This window comes from Protopterus annectens, chromosome 7.part0 (genome assembly GCF_019279795.1).
Source record: "Protopterus annectens isolate FY-2018-M chromosome 7.part0, PAN1.0, whole genome shotgun sequence".
NCBI classification, from domain to species: Eukaryota; Metazoa; Chordata; order Ceratodontiformes; family Protopteridae; genus Protopterus; species Protopterus annectens.
The window spans coordinates 211,343,229-211,363,588 of record NC_056739.1 but is presented as its reverse complement, the minus strand read 5'-3'; the positions used below and the strand labels follow the sequence as shown (position 1 = coordinate 211,363,588).

The following is a 20,360-nucleotide window of genomic DNA, read 5'->3' as shown; positions in this document are numbered from 1 at the left end:
TGAAATAGCAAGGTAATGGGACATTGGAATGGCTGCAGGGGGACTCTGGTGCCATATTTTGGTTGTCTTTTCATTAGTTTGCGTTTGAAAGTTGGCATCCCACAATTCCATTGGAGTGGGTAGGGTTGCATAATTATGTATGTAAATTTTATGTTAATCAGTGCACAGATTTGTAGCTATTTTTCATGGAGTCTGCATGACCTCCCCACGGTCGAGGGATGTTTAAAGACATGAAGGTAGGTGTGTGCATGAATGGTTTTGCCTTCTTTGAAGGTTGGGCGTCAGGCTGGCAACTCTGCACCGTAAAAAAATCCACTGCCTATCATTAGCGGACCAGAGTTCCGCTGTAGTGACCCCTAATTGGGAAAAGCTGAAAGACATTAGTTTTAGTTTTTCATGGGGCTTGTCCAGATTTTTCAGATTTCCAGGTTGAAAGTATGAGCACCACCAACACCTTGTATCTAGGCTGGCACATTCACCTCTTACAGCAGTGGCAGCAGGCACTGCAGCCAACCATGCATTTGATGGTGGTGCTCTCATACCTGCTGCTAGCAATGCTAGTGGAGGTGACAGTTTTGTTTCTCATCAGCAGTTGATAGACATAGTGTGGGATCATTTAGCCACTATGGCAGACATGCATTTATTTTGGCAGCACCATTGCATTCTGCAAGAACTTGCAATACTAGCAGATTCTGCAAAGCTACTACCTTGAATATTACATTAACCTTAATTTTATTTTTTAATCATTCTACAGCATTCTTCTTATGCGCAGCCATTTGTTTTATTAATTTTTATTTAATTTACTGTCACTTATTTATATAATTAATCACAGCAAAAAATTGTATAGGTTATAGTATTTTATATTTATTTTAAATTATTATGCTCAGGCAAGTCTTGTGGAGTAGGCTATAGAAATTGTTATCCCTGAATTGCAATTAAGTATCCAAGATAACCAAGCAGATAGTTTAGGCTTAAACAAAGACAATGTGTGCAGGTGCTCTATGCTTGGGATTCAGAAATACTGCAGGCATAGTTGTGGCCAGTCCATCTCTGTTTACTTTGTGTGCATTACAAGGTCTGATGCTCATTAAGAATGCACAGTGGGGGATATCAGTACAAGCAGGTGAACATATTAGATGTCCTGCTCCTGGCCACAATGAGGTTTGTAGGAAGAGCACATAGTAGTAAGGTATGACTCCAGGAAAAGGAGCACAAGCAGTGCTTGCCTACTGTGCATGTTCCTCAATGAGACTCAGCACAGTACTGTGCAGACAGTAACAGCAAGAAAGAAGTGCTTTGGAAGCCTTAAAGAGCCATTATTCAGGTGTGCTCATCTATTTTTGACCAAATTAAAGAGAGGAAATAGGGACAGAGGTAAGTAATGTAAAGGGGGAAGTGAGCAGGGGGTAGAACATAAGGTCAAAACCTAAGGAATGAGTGGGATGGAGATGGGCAAGATGGGGCAAAAAATGTTGTGGGGTAATTGCCCAATTTATATATCTATGAAGAGAAGCTAATTTGGAGAAGTAGCAAAGGAAGAAAGAGGGAGTTAAGATGCTTGGGAGAACAACTGAGAAGCAGGCATCAGACAAACAAAGAGAATGAATAATGAAGGGGAGGACTAGACAACAAACTGGGCAGACATTGACACAAAAGAGAGAGTAACATCAGTCTGGGGAGGATAATATGGGGTTATACAGCTGCCATCTCTGAGATCCACCACCTAATGCAAACTTACTTGCCACCTGGGTTCCCCAACCACTGGACCATGACTCAGATGGTTGGACCGCCACTGTGAGGCTGGAACTCAACTAAAGGGGATGCAGGAAGATGTTCTCTGACTGCTAGATGTGGACATCTAACATCCTTTCAATGAATAAAACACTTAACAGTCCACAAGGGACTATAAAACCAGATAAGGAAAAAATAAATAAAAGAAAATGGACCACCAAGGTAACTGAGTATTAGCTAGAATCAAAGTCTTGCTCCCACTCTGAAGAAGCAAGACTTTGATTCTGGCAAAAGAGCTCAGTTATTTGGTACTAATAAAGTATAGCGATTACCTTGGTGGCCCGCTTTTTATTTTTTATTTTCCTTATCCTTTCAATGAACTATGTCAAGCTGCCCCATTAATAAAATGTCATAGTGAAATAACTCATATAACTCACGCTGAGAAAGAAGTATATAGTGTCCATGTATGTGCATGGACTAAGGTTTATACATCTCATTAACCTTGATAAGTATTCTTCAGTAGTAGTTGTCCGACCCTTAGCTGATCAGTACCCCACTAAACTGGTTAAGAAAAATATACCATTGCTACCAATATTATTTGAACTACTACAGCTAGTCAATGAGTGCTTATGTACCATTAATGCATACAGTTCTGTTCCAGCATGACTGTTTGGAGGACAGTAACAAGTATCTTCATTTATTTTGTCAGGAGTTGCCAGCTTTGATATTATTCCTGCAGACTTTGTAATTATATTGTCTAACTCTAAATTTGTGTAGTTCTGACCAAAATTTTTGTTGGATATGGTATCCTTACAACTTTCTTCTGTTGAAGTTGAAGCATTTTTTTTTACCGTCAAAGTGTTTTCACCACGTCTATCTGTTTTAACTAGGTAGTCATGTTTAGAGTTACAGTATAACAATCTTCCTTGACTGTACAGGGAGATAAAGTAATGGCATTCAAAGATGTGCAAACTTAGCAAACAAAATCTTTTAACATGGAATATTCACTACAACACAAACTATTTAAGTACCCAGGCAGGCAGGCAAGTCACCTCTGCAAAGAAACCAGAAAACAATAAAATGCAGGTGATGTTATTCCAGTTTTTCCTGCACCTTACAGTTTCAAATAAACATTTAATGTTTCAGTGTTATTACAGACAATAATGTCATAGCAGTTCTTATGGAAATTTGAGCATTTTAATTTCAATATTAATGGAAAGAAACATAATATTTTTATTGTCTTCTTCTTTTCCCGGTTAGGGGTTACGATAGCGGATCACCTGTCTGCTCATGATTGGCAGTGGAATTTTACAGTACCAAGTTGCCAGCCTGGCACCCAACCTTCCACAGAAGGCACACACAGGCATGCATAACTAGGGCCAATTTAGAGTGTCCAATCCATCTACAGCATGTCATTGGGATGTGGCAGGAAACTGGAGCACCCGGAGGAAACCCATGCGACCACAGGGAGGACATGCAGACTCCGCACAGAAAGCACCCCAGCCGAGGATCGAACCGGAGAACCTCTTGTTGTGAGGTGACAATGCTAACTACTGCACCACTGTGGCCACCCACATATTTTTATTGTAATAATTAAAAAAAAACATGCTTTTTGTACTCCTTATATCTCCTGTTCTGCCTTTTATGTAGAGAGACAGGCCAGGGAGCTAAAAAAGAGAATTCAGGAAAATATTTATTCATTCAGGAAAAGGAAGCTGTGTAATGCACCATATGAATATTCCACACAGTGTGCGAATTTTCAGATATTTTAATTTTATGTGCATGAACAAGTTAATGTATTAAAAAGGGTTAGGAACATGAAACTGTTGCTGGACAGTAGGAATTATATTGGTAGTTAAACATGACTGCAAACAAATGCTGCAGTTTGAAAGGTTTTTTTGTAAATAAATCCAGAAGTGAAGGGTACAAGATTAAAATTAAGTGACTTATGTGCAACAAAGAAAAAACATTTTAGCATTTTAAATTAGGGTTTATAATATTTATTAATCATGTAAAAGGAAGAAAGAAGGTTTTATCCTTATAGATAATTGTGTGGTATATAATTTTTATTATTCTAATATAAGTTGTATTAGTGCATGAGGTCATTGTTTTATTTTACTTTTATTTAATATTTTATTACTAGGGTGGTACATTGATCAACACTGACCATTTGCACGTACTGCCCAGGTGAAATAACTCATAAATAAAAGAGGCAATAAGCTGTACATATCAGAACAGAAATTATAACACTATATATATAAAACTGTACAGCAGCAGTCAATAGATGAAGCAAAAATGATGAGAGAAATGCAGATTTTACAATTTGCAGAGTGATGTTTCAGGTTTGCATGACAGTGAAAATGTTGTAGGATAATAAGAGTCAAGGCAGCGTGGGGAAGATAGGAAGCTGTAGTAGATGAAAAGAGTAACGCTGAGAGGCCGCTATGTGATATTGTCTGCTGTGTAGCAAGTACAACTTGATAAGATGTAGAGGAATTATTTTAGATGGAGAAGGAGAATTGTAGTTCACTTAAGGGAAGCAGGACTATTCGACCCTGGACTGTTCGCCCCGGACGGTTCGATCCCAATGCATTTCTATACAATTTCATGTGTGTGTGTGTGTGTGTGTGTGTGTATATATATATATATATATATATATATATATATATATATATATATATATATATATATGTGTGTGATTTTTTTATTGGACAGTTCGACCCCGGACTAGTTGACCCCAAATATATTATTTTAAGTACTTTATCATTAAGTTATTAATTAATCAATTATTCAATAAGAACACTGTTAATTTTTCATTGCAAATATATTTTTTAATAATATTTTTATTTTATTTAATTATTACATTGGTTAGTATAAATATAACATTTAAATCTTTAACATATAATAACTAGTGTAATGTTTTAACATATTATGACTGCTGTTACTTTATAACATATGTTTTCCATCAATTAAATATATATTTTTTATTTTATATTATGTTATGTTAACTAATCTGTTATCTGCTATAAATAATTTCTTTAAAATTAAATGAATCATTTTTTTTTATTCAGGTTAATATGCCTTCTTCATCTTGAACATTTACGCTACCACAAAAGCTCAAGCAGCAACATGCAATTTTCACCATTTCCCACCGTCTATCATCAAAGCACATCAGAACCTCAGGAAAGTGGATATGGATGCATGAGTAAATGCAAACACTCTTGATTTCCAGCAAAATTGACAGTGTGTAGTGCTGCAGAGGACCTGACTTGATTGCAGAGCATACAGACAAACATTCACACAATATAGTCTACTCCATCTACATTTCTGTTATTATTATGTTATTAGTTATTAGTTATGTTAAGTAATCTATTATCTACCATAGATAATTTCTTTAAAATTAAATGAAATCAAATTTTTATTCATTTTACAGTTATAGGACATTCTTTTGTCACATCTCCCAAATTTTATTGTCTGATCGTGGTTGTATTTCGCAAAGCAGTTATATATCTTCATGACTTCTTTTTTTTGTTTTTTTGTTTTTTGAAGCAATCTTTGACATTTTCTCAGTAACTATGTGGATGCATGAGCAGTGTATAACATTTTTATTTATGTCAAAATATCCGTGGATTATTTTTTCTTGCTTTGCCATTTCAGTGGGGTCAAACCATCCGGGGTCAAACTGTCCGGGGTTGAACTGTCCAGGGTCAAAACATCCAGTACCCCACTTAAGTGATCAGGGAGGAATTCTCGTGTTTTAGGAGCAACAATGTAGGAGGTGTGATTGATGCAGAGTTGCCTGGTTTGTGCAGGTTAGAGTGTGGTGGTGGGGTGCTTGAAAGAAGCATCTGAGGTGGTATAGTGTGTATGTGTGTGTGTGTGTGTGTGTGTGTGTGTGTGTGTGTGTGTGTGTGTGTGTGTGTGTGTGTGTGTGTGTTTGTGTGGTTCTGTGTGTGTGTGTGTGTTTAGTATTATAAAGTTTGGCAGCAAGTGGTGAGAATGGCATAGTTTGGAGAAGTTTGAAGATGAGATCCTAGTAGCAGGCCTGCCCTATGCTGCACTGGGAGCCATTTGGTTTTTTGAGGATGAGACGGGGGGTTTATTAGTGGGCGAGTTAGGGAAGAAGCAACAGATTTTGATGTTCATCATATTGGCCACTGCTGCAATAGCCTTAGTTATATGGGTTATATCCTGCCAAGGATAGAGCAGCTGGCCAGCTTCCAAAGCTTCTTGGTATTTTTGACGTGCCTAAACTATCAGGCAGCTCGAGCTGAGCTGACTAAAAGACATGCTTGAGTAAAAGGCCCTACAGAGCTTTCCAGCCAGCAGAGAGAGGGAGGTTGAGCCCTGAAAGGACAAAACTAGGAACACACCCTGGCATAAAAAACATACCAAAACTAAGGGGGACAGATGGAGGGAGGGAGAAGCTACTGCAGCAGTGATCATTCAAACATCTAATGTTATGGTAGGTTCAACTTACACAATTGTACTATGTTCATCATATTGATCACTGCTGCAGTAGCCTTAGATATATGGGTGGATTACCTTAGCTAACTACATGTAGGCAGTGGAAGGAGAAGAGTCCAGCAGCTCCTGAAGAATTGTCCTAGCAAAGCTTGATACAGACCGGCAAAAGTATATAGTGCTTTGTAAAGGTTTATACAGTGGACTAAGTAGCAGATTCTAGAATGCTTCTGGAATCCAACCCTTTCCAAAAAGCCACAGCTGAATACAAGGCTCTGGAAAGGTCCTGGAAGAGTAAGCCTTGTCCCTACCTAGAATGGTTTTGTTATGGTAAGTATAACAAAAGATGACTGCCTTAACATCCAATTGGAAATATGATTTGACACAGGTTGTCATTCTTCTTACCTTTAAAAGAGATGAACAATTGTTCCACAGATCTAAAAGATTTAGTTCTGTTAAGATAATACCTTAGTTGTCCATAGACTTTCTCCATCATTCTTAGGTTCAGGAAAGAAAACAGGAGATAGATATTTTGGCTTAAGGTAAACTTGGATACCACTTTAAGTATAAAAGAAAGATTAGTTCTCAAAGAAACCCTGTCCCTATGGAAACTAGGATAGGGTTGACTCATCGTAAGAGCTTGAGACTCAGATAAACATTTTTCAGAGGTTAGAACAATCAGCAAAACTGTTTTCCATGCTAAGAACCTCAAGTCAGCCAGAGTATCTGGTTCAAATGGAAAACGTGCCAGCTTCTCTAACACAAAATTAAGATCAGAAGGATGGGCAATCTGTTTTCTTGGAGGCCTCTTATGCAAAACCCATTTCAAGAACATTTTGACATGAGACTGCACTGAAAGAGAAGAATCCATGGGCAGACATACTGAAATGGTCAATAAATGGACCCTGATAGGGGAATAAAAATGGCCATAGTATAGCAACTCACACAAATATTGTAAATCCAGAGAACAACTAGCCCTGAATGGGTGCTGGTTATGTTGTTGGCACCAACTAGAAGACATTTTCCATTTGCTAATATGATTTCTAGCAGCAGTCTTTCTTGCCTCCATTAATATCTACTGCACATCCTCAGCAAGTAGGTGCCTAAAAGGAATTAAGACCCTATCATCCAGACAGTCAGTTACAGATGATTGATGTCAGGGTGTATCAATCACCCTTTTTTTTACAAGTAGGTTCATTCTGTGATGAGGCTTGTGGTAACTTCCCCTGGCCATTTCCAAATGAAAGGAGAACCATGGGTGTACAGGCCAGAAGGGAGTCACCACAGTGATCTTGTGGGGAATTCCTTCTGAATCCTCAGAAGTACCCTGGATATTAGTGTAAAAGATGGAAAAGCATACAACAGCATTTCTGCCCAAGGAAAAGTAAAGGCATTTCTTTTCCATGCCTTCTTGCATGCAGTCCTGGAAGAGAATCTTGTCAGTTGATTGTTCAGAGAGGAGGCAAAGAGGTCTGTTGAGGAAATTCCCACAGATTGATCAAGTCTCTGAAGGCCCCCACAATCTAGTTTCTATTCATGATGGTCTACTGTGGTCCTTTTCATCCTGTTTGCCACACAATCTTGCTTTGACAGACTGTAGGATGCTTATAGAGTTAGATTTTTCTGTGAAGCTATATCCCAAGCTACCATGATTCATCTGCAAAAGGGATATGAGCTGGTTCTCCCATGCCTGTTAATGTACCACATGACTGTAGTATTGCCTGTAAGTACTTGAAGAAGTCTCAAGGACCAAAGATAGTTCAGAAATTTGAGTATCTTGATCAGGGCCAGCATCTCCTGGATATGTATGTGCTTGCATCTGTCCTTCGTGTCTCACACCTTGCACCTTTATCCCTCCATTAACTGCTTCCCGAACAAAGTCTGAAGAATCTGTAATGACTGACCTCCATACCTATCAACTATCCAAATTTTCACAGAATGTCCAGATTTTTGCCTCATACTTTTGGTCTGTTCCTCATAAAATGTATGTTTTTTCTGGCAAATCACTAGCATAGTTTGAGGATTGTAGTCACTAAGTAATGACACATTTGCGTTTCAGACTTCAAATCCTTCAGAAAATGTATGATAACAAAAACCCTGTTACTCTACAACTTGCTAAGTTTATAAGACCAACATTTAAAATATGTCCCTATTTCTGGGCCTTTGTCCCCACATTTTGTTCAGCTTTGTCCATATTTCTTGCACTAAAAGGATGAGAGGTATGCTAACCTCTTTGAAGCAAGGAGGGAGAATGGAAGACCTGGATTTAAGGATATCTGTTGTCTCCACCAAAAGATTTATCTTCTGACAAATCCCAGCACTGAGACCAAAGAAATGTAATATACTGTGTTATCTTTTTCATATGGAGTCTTGCCAGGGATATCATGAGAATCATAGAAGCCATGAAACCTAAAGTCCTGAGGTATTCCCTTACATTGACCAAAGTCTGAGTGGAAAACCTTAGAAATAGATTTAAATAAAGATTTATTTTCCTATAGAAGAAAAGCTCTTTGAACTGAGGTGTCTAACTGACATGCCAGGAGCACAGACTTATGTGAAGGAGTCAAGAAAGACTTTTCAATGTTTTCTTAGTATCCCAACTTGTGTAAGAGATCTTTCACCCAAGACAGAGATTCCTGACATTTTGAAAAAAAAAAAACTCTGCAAAGATAAGCAAATCATCTAAATATGGAAAAGTGTGGATATCCTGCAACCTGCTATGAACTATAGCTGGAGCTAGACACTTTGTGAAAACTCTTGGTGCCATGGATAGTCAAAAGGGTAAGGCAGAGAACTGATGATGTCATCCAGACACACAAAACGTTTAGAAACGTCTGAAGTCTGGATGAATAGGGATGTGATGATAAGCATCTTTTAAGTCTAATGTCACCAGGAAACTTGAAGGAGGAAGAAGAGGTAACATGTTGTGAAGTGGCATCATTTTGAATTTGTGCACTATCACCAACACTTTTAGGAAAGAATGATCCAGAACTGGTCTCCAAGCATTTTCGTTCCTTGGCACTAGGAACGTCATTGAATAAAATCCCTTCTCCATCTGAGAAGGAGGAACTGGTTCTATCACCCCTTGGGACAGCATGTGATGAAGAATAGATGGAACTAGAAGAGTCTGATCTGGAAGATGATGAATGACCCCCTGGAATGGAAGACTTTTCTCCCACTGATATTTGTAACCTTAATAAATGATTTTCAGAGCCCATTTGTCTAAAATAATCTATTGTCAAAGAGAAGAAAGGATATTCAAATTTTCATGAAAAAGGGCCAGGGTGGGATGGCATCACTACATCTCTTCATTCAGACTTATTGGACTGTCCTTGGTTTTGAGAAGTTAGAGCCTTCTTTTTGGAACCTCCCTTGCCATTTTTTCTTAAATGTCTGTTTACCTGCATTTTATTAACAGTGTTTATTTAATTATTTATTTATTTTTTGCCAAAATTGGATGAGGAGGTAGAAAAAACATTGGACAATTTTGAAAAAGAGGGCTGAAAAATCTTACAGTTTCCCTGGATTAGCTTGTCCATTTCATCACAATTGTTGATCACCTCTGCAGCAGAGGGGCCAAACACTAAATCCCTTTCCAAAGGTGACTTTATAATTTCATTTTTAACATGATCTGGGAGTTTCTGAGAATGCAGTTATGCAGACCTCTTCAAAACATTATCAGTGGCCATATCCTTTGAAGAAGTATCAACAGAGTCACACGCACACTATAACTAATGACCTGTGCAATAAGCAGAAAAATCATCCCTGGTTTGGTGCCTATGTCTCTAATGGACACAAGCAACCCATTAATGGTTCATCTCCCAGGCCCCTGTTTCTAAATGTTTTATCTCCCAAGCCCCCGCTTACACTTATCAAGGGCACCAGAACTTGTCAGAGATTTGGGATGCATGACTAGGCTTAAAAAGGACCCAGTGGTCATTAGCCTAGTACACATCTAAGAACCTATAAATATATGGAAACATTCCATATAATCTAATGTTCATAGCCTCGAATGTGTTTAATGTCAGTAGAAGTTATAGAAACTCATTTGATTGCTTCTGCCAATGTTAAGTCCATGCAAGATTGTGCACAGTGGAGATAGAGGAATTTTCCCTTTCCCCACTGTAGAGCAATCTCGGCAGAAGTATGTATAATCAGCAGGGAGTGTGACATTGCAAGGGTTCTTGCCCCCTATAAAAAACATAAGTGTTTTGTGTTTTCATTGTTTTGGCTTTTGATCTCTTGTGATTGATCTTTAGCCATTTCAGATTTGTGTACTTCTGCAGTGGTGGGGCTGCAGTAGCATTGTCGCCTCACAGTAAGACGTTGTCCTGTTCGATTCTCAGCTAGAGCGTCTTCTATGTGGAGACATGCGTGAATGGGCGTACCTTCCTTGAAGGTTGTGCATCAGGGCCGGCAACTCAGCACGTAAAAATCTACTGCCAATCATTAGCGGACCGGAGTTTTTATTTATTTATTTGATATTTGTTAACTGGGTTGGTCCAATTGAGCCAGAGGCCCCTTTTCAGTGGAGACCTGGGGAGAAAAGCTTCAGAAATTTTGCAGACACAAGAACAAATTTTAACATAGTCAACAATTAATCACAATGCAATTCGAAAAGCAGTAGTAATTCAATTACAGATAATTAAGAATGTACAGAAACAAAATGTGAACAAGATAAAAATACAAATCATACAATATTAGTTGTAATATCAGCAATGTTTTTTTTTCTTTTCCTTTCCTTATAACAGAAATGAAACATACCTCAAAAACAAAAGTTAATATAGAGCTAGGTATGAGCTAGCTTTATGTAATTGTAATTACCTAGCTATGTGGAGTTTATTCCTGACTTGGGGGGATGAGGAAGTGTAATAGGTTAGGTAGAGTCATAACAGGAGCAGGACTTTATGCTAAGTAGGTGTAGTCTAAGCTCTTTTTTAAAGTGCTTAGGGTGGGAGATGGTTCTTATATGTAAGGGGAGTTTGTTCCATGCTTGGGCTATGCTGCATTTGTAAAGTAGTTTTCCAAAATATTTGTTGGGTTTATAAATGTCAAGGAGCTGTTGATTTGATGTCTGGAGAGTATGGTTTGGGGTATAATAGGATACCAGGGAGGAGAGAGAGAGAGCAGAAGGAAGTAGGTATGCATAGTGCAGAGTGTATAATTTGAAATTGAGACATTTGGAGTAGTTGGGGGACTTCTAGCCATTTAAGAGAGTTGAATGCCAGGCAGTGGTCTGAGGTATGTAGAGAGTTAGTGGCAAATCTGGCTACTTTATGGTAAATTTGTTGGAGTTCGGAAAGATGTGTGAAGTGAATGGAAGTGAGACTAGGGGTTGCATAGAGAAGGGAGGGAAGTAGGAAAGATTGAGCTATGGAGAGTCTAACTTCTGAGTTAAGAAATTTCTTATTATGGTAAAGTAGACTTAGTTTTGGTGTTTTTTTTAATATTTTGCTGAATATGGAGATTAAACTTAAGTTCATCATCAATAATTGTGCCTAGGAGCTTTGTGTGGGGTTCGGCTAGAATGGCAGTCTTGTCAAAGGATGTGATGACAAAGGAGGATATGTGATGAGAGAGAAGTCGAGGAAAGAATAGTAGTTTAGTTTTTTTTAATTTAAGATGAGGTGATTTTTGGTGAGCCATGTTTCAATGGACAGGAAGGAGTCTTGAGTTAGTGTGTGGAGGTCAGATAAGTTGTCAGAGATGGAAATAAGTATAGAATCTTCTGCATACTGGATGAGGGTGGACTGTTTACAGGAGGTATGGAGGTCATTTATGAAGATATTAAACAGAAAGGGGCCTAAGATGGATCCTTGGGGGACACCACAAGAAAGGATGAGCAGGAAGTGTGCCATCTGACAGATTGCTACCTGTTGAAAAGATAACTGGTAAACCAGGTAAGAGAAGTAGTGAAGAGATTTAGATCATTGAGTTTAGAGAGGAGTAAGGGGTGGGAAACAGTGTCAAAAGCTTTGGAGAGGTCGAGGAAAAGACAGGATACAAGTTTGTTGTTGTCTCTGGCCTCAGCTACGGTGTGGGTAAAAGTTAACAGTGCATTAGAAGTACTGTGGTTTGGTCTGAAGCCATGCTAGGTCTGAGTCAGTAGGTTTTCCTGAAGGAGAAAATTAAGTAGTTGAGTATGGATGCATTTTTCAAGTATTTTGGATAGAGAGGAAAGTATGGCTATGGGTCTGTAGTTTGATGGGTCAGTAGAATTACTGCCTTTATGCAGTGGGATGGTGTAAAAGGCTTTCCAAATGTCAGGGATGGCGGCTTCTCGAATGGATCCATTTATGAGCAGGGATACAAAGTAGGCAATGGATTCTGCTGCAAGTTTTAGAAAAAGAGGTTGTAGGTGATCTGCAGAGGGAGAACAAGGTTCTCAGTAGAAGTGATCAAAACTCATTTGATTGCTTCTGCCAGTATTAAGTCCATGCAAGATTGTACATAGTGGGGATAGGGGAATTTGCCCCTATATATATAAAATATATATATAATATACATACTATATAACACATTATATAATATACCCTATCAGTTAGTTATGTTGACACCCACAACAATGTCAGATCATGCAGTTAATTTTGAATACCGTTTGTGGTTCCTCCAGTGACATTCAGCAGAAATACACTCTTGGTCTATGCTTACAATTATTTGTCCTTGTACCAGAGCTACAGTAGCCATTTTAGGAGCTGGTACCTCTAACTGACTATCATCTGGTAAATGGTACGTCTCTTATTCAAAGGTATAAGTCTAGTGAACCCACACTGTTATATGTACATGTAGGCTATCAACTCTAGGCATTTTAAAAATACTTTATTACTGAATTTTCAAAACAATCATTTAATTTTCATTTTGCAGTCCACAAAAGCTATACTTATATATGAGAAAACACTTCCACTCATATATCCTGAAGATCCACTTTATGGAAAACGTAAATGGGCTATTGGTGTGAGGGGAAGGGCAGGTGTAAAAAGGGTGGAGTCTTATGCTGTTAGCATCAAATTCCTATCAGAAATTAATCATGTTCTGGCTATATACTATGAATATACTGAAGATTATGACAACTTTGAATGAAAACATAAATGTTCTGCAACATGGAAAGTAAAATAGTGAGCCATCATGACATTATGTATCAGTTGCTTGAAGCTTAGTTCTTTCAATAAGCAATGAACAAACTAACATTCCCTAAAAGGTCCTGTGCGTTTAATGAGAGCAGTACTTTGCACAACCAAGTTTTGATATGATTTGTTGTGGTCTCATTTTTTTATATCACAAAAACCTGGCATTTTAACAGGGGTGTGTACACTTTTTATATCCACTGTATATATTACATGGTTCCACTTCATTTCATTGAATGATCATTTCATCGAATTGCAAATCATCGAGACCAAATCGTCGAAAACTCATTTCATCGAAAACTCATATCATTGAATCTCGAATCATTGAAAACTATAAAGCAACTGCAAATAACATCCCAGACACTGTTTATTACATTTATACAGGGGGGCAAGCCCCCCTGCACCCCCATGTGGGGGGCTCCGCCCCCCACACCCCCCGTAAATAAATATACCAACTCCAAGGTCGCACTACAGTGGGGTTAGGAAATTACCTTTTCCCCATCAAATTCCTATCAGGGAATATCCTATTTGGAGGTGCAGGGGGGCTTGCCCCCCTGCATAAATGTAGTAAGAACTTTGTGGAATGTTATTTGTAGTTGCTTTATAGTTTTCAATGATTCGAGATTCGATGATATGAGTTTTTGATGAAATGAGTTTTCGACGATTTGGTCTCGATGATTTGCAATTCGATGAAATGATCATTCAATGAAATGAAGTGGAACCATATTTTATATATATATATATATATATATATATATATATATATATATATATATATATATATATATATATATATAAAATTGTGTGTGTGTGTGTCTGCATATATATACATATATATATATGTATGTATATATATATATATATATATATATGGATCTACCTTAGTACATCGACATTGCAAAATACCGAACGAATTAACCGACACCAAAACAACGAAACTCATTTAACTGACGCCAGAAGATCGACAGTTCACAAACACGACATCGCATACACCCGACACATCATACCAACAAACAAAACACATCCCCTATCCAACACCCACACACACAACACAAGCACACCAAAATCCTTACAAACAAACACTAACCCATACATACACAACTATCTACATCCCTAACCCAAACCCTTACCCTAAGGTCCGTCACTATCGCACACTCACCTAACCCACGCCCTAAACCTAACTCACTTATCCCACCCTACCCTACAAAACACCAACATGCACACTTACCTTACTCACACTCACCTAACCAGCCTAACCCTAACTCACTTATCCCACCCCTACCCTACAAAACACCAACATCGCACACTTACCTTACTCGCACACTCACCTAACCAGCCCCTAACCCTAACTCACTTATCCCACCCCTACCCTACTAAACACCAGCATCGCACACTTATCTTACTCGCACCCTATCGTCCGTCACTACCGCATACTTACATATCCTTTCCCCATCGCAGCTTCTCAGCGTCGGTGTCTTCCTCCGTCGGTCTTCTGCCTCGTCGATCTTCTGGCGTCGGTGACGTGACTTTCGACATTCTCGTGTCGGTTAATCCGTTTTCGCTATTTTAACATGTCGATGAACTAAGATAGACCCATATATATATATATATATATATATATATATATATATGTGTGTGTGTGTGTGTGTGTGTGTGTGTGTGTATACAGCCTGTCGGGCGCTAGGATCCGCCACATAACACAAGCACTCAGGTCACTCCAAGGCAAGTACAAATATGACTCAGTCATTGTCCATGCTGGTGTGAATGACCTGAGACGTACCTCCCTGGACTACATGAAAAGAGACATAAAGGAGCTCTCTGAGCATGTAGCCCAGGCCGGTATGACCCTGACCTTGAGTAGCATCTTACCCTCACCAAGAATGATGCCACAATATGAAGACAAGATGATCAATTTCAACAATTGGCTTAAGTACTGGTGTCATTCAAAGGGGATCCAGTGCCTATCAGCTTGGGATGATATGCTCGATAAGCCACGATGCTTCGCTAGGGACGGCTTGCACCTGTCACCCCTGGGCTTTCGGATATTGGCAAAGGCTCTTGCTACCCCCATAGTGCCTTTTTTAGGCAAGGCTCAAAAGACAAACCCACCTCCATAGGTATCACAAGGGATCAGAAACTAAGAGTAATGCTACTCAACGCCAGAAGTCTAAACCTCAAGATGCACGCACTCAAAACTCTCCTTAGCATGGAGAACATCGATATCTGTGCAGTAACAGAAACCTGGTTCAGGGCTCCCGAGAGCACCCCAGCACTACCAGGTTATACCTCATACCATGCTTTTTGGCCCCGAAACTTGGACAGAACCACAAAAGGAGGGGGGAGTATCGATATTCATCAAAGATACCCACACCACCAGGTTGGTGGCAAAGCACGAAGCATCAGAGACTATCCATGTGCAACTAACAGTGGGTAAAACTGCCTTCCAGTTTATAGCCTGCTACAGACCACCCTCCCAAACCAAGGAACCCCACTCGGCCTTCCTGAGAACACTGGAAAATATGAAGGTCTCTCCAAACACCATTATATTGGGCAACTTCAACTACCCAAACATAGACTGGGAGCATTACTCTAGCTCCAACACCCTAGCCCAAAGGTTCCTAGAATTTATAAACTCAAATGCTATGGAACAACTTGTTACCACTCCCACAAGAGGGGAAAACATATTGGACCTGATCATCACCAACATGGGGACTCTATGCTCCAGACCAGAAGTGTATCCCTCACTGGTAAGATCAGACCATAAACTAATCTCACTGGATATTCACATCCCGATCCCACCCCTGCCCAGAAAACCACAGTGAAAAACTTCTCTAAAGCAAATTTCACACTCCTCAAAACTGAGGTGGAATCCTTCAAAGCCCCGGGCCTGTGGAAAATACGCCCAGACCGCAGAATCCTTTATAAACGTATTCTATGAACACCTTCAGGAATGCATGGATCATGCGATCCCAAATAAAACCAAGACCCAATCCTCCAAAGGCAGGCGTCCTGTCTTGTGGTCCCCTGCCATAAACAAACTATACAATAGAAGGAGGAAGCTACTAAATGATAGAGCAAAATCCCAAAAGGGAAGGCATCACTGATCAGTATTAGCAAAAACTACGGGCACACATAAAATTGTCTAAGGCCAGCTTCGAGAGAAAAATTGCACAGGGCACTAAGGATAATCACAAGGCTTTCTTTAGTTATGTAAGGAACCTGGGTGGTAATTCCCAGATATGCTCAGAATTAGTCCAAAATGACAAAAAATACACCGAACCCACAGACATTGCCAACATCCTAGCTGACAGGTTCAGCGCAAACTCCCCCCCCCACCAAAAGGGCAAATATCTATCCCAGCAGAGTGCTGCCCCCCTGACATCTCAGATGCTCAGGTAAGAGCCGCCCTCTCCAAAGCAAAAAACACAGCATCAATGGGACCAGACGGTGTCCTGGACTGCATCCTACATGAACTCCAAGAAGAGCTAAACCCAAACATAAAACTACTGTTCAATCTCAGCCTTACTACAGGATATGCGCCCAAAGAGTGGCGTACAGCAACAGTGGTCCCTCTCCACAAAGGTGGTGCCTCAACAGATCCTGGAAACTATCGCCCCATAAGCCTGACTAGCTTGGTCTGCAAAGCTATGGAAAGGATCATCATGGACCTCATAAATAAAGATATTGGGGACCTACAAACACTGGATCCTACCCAATTCGGCTTTGTTAAGGGCTGATCCTGCCTCTTAAACCTGGTTGATTTATTTGAAACAGTCACCAAGGCCATTGCCGAGGGGAAGGTGGTCCACACAGCCTACCTGGACCTCACAAAAGCCTTCGATACAATACCCCACTCGGGCATTATAGATAAGCTCACCAGCTTAAATATAAACCCCTATGTTACTAGATGGATTGCAAATTGGCTCAAGGACAGAACCCACATGGTTAGAATTGCTGGAGCCATGTCAGATTCCAAACCAGTTACAAGTGGTGTCCCACAAGGCTCAGTCCTGGGACCTCTCTTGTTCGGTATATATTTCTCGGTGGTACAGGCCAACACGGAAGGACTGTGGCTGACCAAGTTCGCAGATGACTGCAAACTGGGTGCCATAATCGACTCTCCAGCTGACACAAGCATCCTCCAAAAGGGCCTCATAGAAACAGACAACTGGTGCCAGAGCCATGGCCTCAAGCTAAATGCCAAAAAGTGTATAGTCATCCTCTTTGGCAAAAACAAAGTGCCCACAAATTACCACATAGGTGGTAATCCATTAAGTACAGAAGAAGTAATTAGGGACCTGGGGACCCAAGTTGATAGCAATCTCTCATTTGACAACCACGTGGCCAAAGTGGTTAGAAAAACATTTTATATAGCCCACCTAATCATGAAGGGATTCACATCTAGATCAGGGGACATCATCGTGCCTCTTTACTCATCCCTCATCAGGCCCATAATTGAGTACAATGCCCCTTTTGGGATGTACCTTACCAGACACCTGCATCAACTGGAAAGACCCCAAAAGTACCTCACCAAGAGGATCAAAGGGCTCAAACAGATGCCATATGCTGCCCGGTTAAAGAAACTCCAGCTCTACTCAGTGGCATACCGCCTGTTCAGAGGCGATCTTTGCCTGATGTATAAAGCCATGTCCAACCCGGAATTAATGGACAAGCTGCACCTCAGAAAATCCAAATCCCATCGAGCTATGCGCTCGAGAGACTTGAACCTCAGCACTGAAATAAATAGGACATGCTGGAGGGACAGATTCATAACCCAGAGGCTCCCTTCACTCTGGAATAAAATCCCAGTCCAGGTTAGGCAGAGTCCCTCATTGACTCTCTTCAAGAGGAATCTTGATGAGTGGATGGGAGATCGTAGGTTTACCCCGGGTATCACTTCTGTGTCACTGTTAGACAGAGGCACAGTATACTAACCTCGAAAAAGGGCATAGCAAAATAAATTTAAAATGGGTGGCGAAAGCCAAACACATTCTGGCTAGGCTTATAAATGTTCTAGGGCAGATAGCCTAGTATGAATCTATGAACCTATGAACCTATGAATTAGTCCAAAAAGACAAAAAATACACCGAACCCACAGACATTGCCAACATCCTAGCTGACAGGTTAAGAGCAACCCCCCCCCTCCCCACCAAAAGGGCAAATATCTATCCCAGCAGAGTGCTGCCCCCCTGACATCTCAGATGCTCAGGTAAGAACCGCCCTCTCCAAAGCAAAAAAAACACAGCATCAATTGGACCAGACGGTGTCCCGGGCTGCATCCTACATGAACTCCAAGAAGAGCTAAACCCAAACATAAAACTACTGTACAATCTCAGCCTTACTACAGGATATGTGCCGAAAGAGTGGCGTACAGCAACAGTGGTCCCTCTCCATAAAGGTGGTGCCTCAACGGATCCTGGAAACTATCGCCCCATAAGCCTGACTAGCTTGGTCTGCAAAGCTATGGAAAGGATCATCACGGACCTCATAAATAAAGATATTGGAGACCTACAGACACTGGATCCTACCCAGTTCGGCTTTGTTAAGGGCAGATCCTGCCTCTTAAACCTGGTTGATTTCTTTGAAACAGTCACCAAGGCCATTGACGAGGGGAGGTGGTCCACACAGCCTTCCTGGACCTCGCAAAAGCCTTCGATACAATACCCCACTCGGGCATTATAGATAAGCTCACCAGCTTAAATATAAACCCCTATGTCACTAGATGGATTGCAAACTGGCTCAAGGACAGAACCCACATGGTTAGAATTGCTGGAGCCATGTCAGACTCCAAACCAGTTACAAGTGGTGTCCCACAAGGCTCAGTCCTGGGACCTCTTTTGTTCGGTATATATGTCTCTGAAGTACAGGCCAACATGGAAGGACTGTGGCTGACCAAGTTCGCAGATGACTGCAACCTGGGCGCCATAATCGACTCTCCAACCGACACAAGCATCCTCCAAAAGGGCCTCATAGAAACAGACAACTGGTGCCAGAGCCATGGCCTCAAGCTAAATGCCAAAAAGTGTATAGTCATCCCCTTTGGCAAAAACAAAATGCCCACAAATTACCACATAGGTGGTAATCCATTAAGTACAGAAAAAGTAATTAGGGACCTGGGGACCCAAGTTGATAGCAATCTCTCGTTTGACAACCACGTGGCCAAAGTGGTTAGAAAAACATTTTATATAGCCCACCTAATCATGAAGGGATTCACATCTAGATCAGGGGAGGTTATCATGCCTCTTTACTCATCCCTCATCAGGCCCATAATTGAGTACAATGCCCCTTTTGGGATGTACCTTACCAGACACCTGCAGCAACTGGAAAGACCCCAAAAGTACCTCACCAAGAGGATCAAAGGGCTCAAACAGATGCCATATGCTGCCCGGTTAAAGAAACTCCAGCTCTACTCAGTGGCATACCGCCTGTTCAGAGGCGATCTGTGCCTGATGTATAAAGCCATGTCCAACCTGGAATTAATGGACATGCTGCAGCTCAGAAAATCCAAATCCCATCGAGCCAAGCGCTCAAGAGACTTGAACCTCAGCACTGAAATAAATAGGACATGCTGGTGGGACAGATTCATAACCCAGAGGCTCCCATCACTCTGGAATAAAATCCCAGTCCAGGTTAGGCAGAGTCCCTCATTGACTCTCTTCAAGAGGAATCTTGATGAGTGGACGGGAGATCATAGGTTTACCCCGGGTATCACTTCTGTGTCACTGTTAGACAGAGGCACAGTATACTAACCTCAAAAAAGGGCAAAGCAAAATAAATTTAAAATGGGTGGCAAAAGCCAAACACATTCTGGCTAGGCTTATAAATGCCCTAGGGCAGATAGCCTAGTATGAACCTATGAACCTATGAACCTATATATATATATATATATATATATATATATATATATATATATATATATATATATATATATATGTAGATATATATATATATATATATATATATATATATATATATATATATATCAAATGAAAAAGATAATCCATGGGCACTCGGTTATTTCTTTCTGCTTGAAAACCTATA

General features: G+C 40.3%; 1 protein-coding gene across 1 annotated transcript in view; it reads left to right on the top strand.

The window, feature by feature from the left end:
• The window catches only part of ELP5 (elongator acetyltransferase complex subunit 5), a 912,344-nt gene that overhangs the window by 172,914 nt on the left and 719,070 nt on the right, over nucleotides 1-20,360 (top strand). The window lies entirely within an intron of this gene.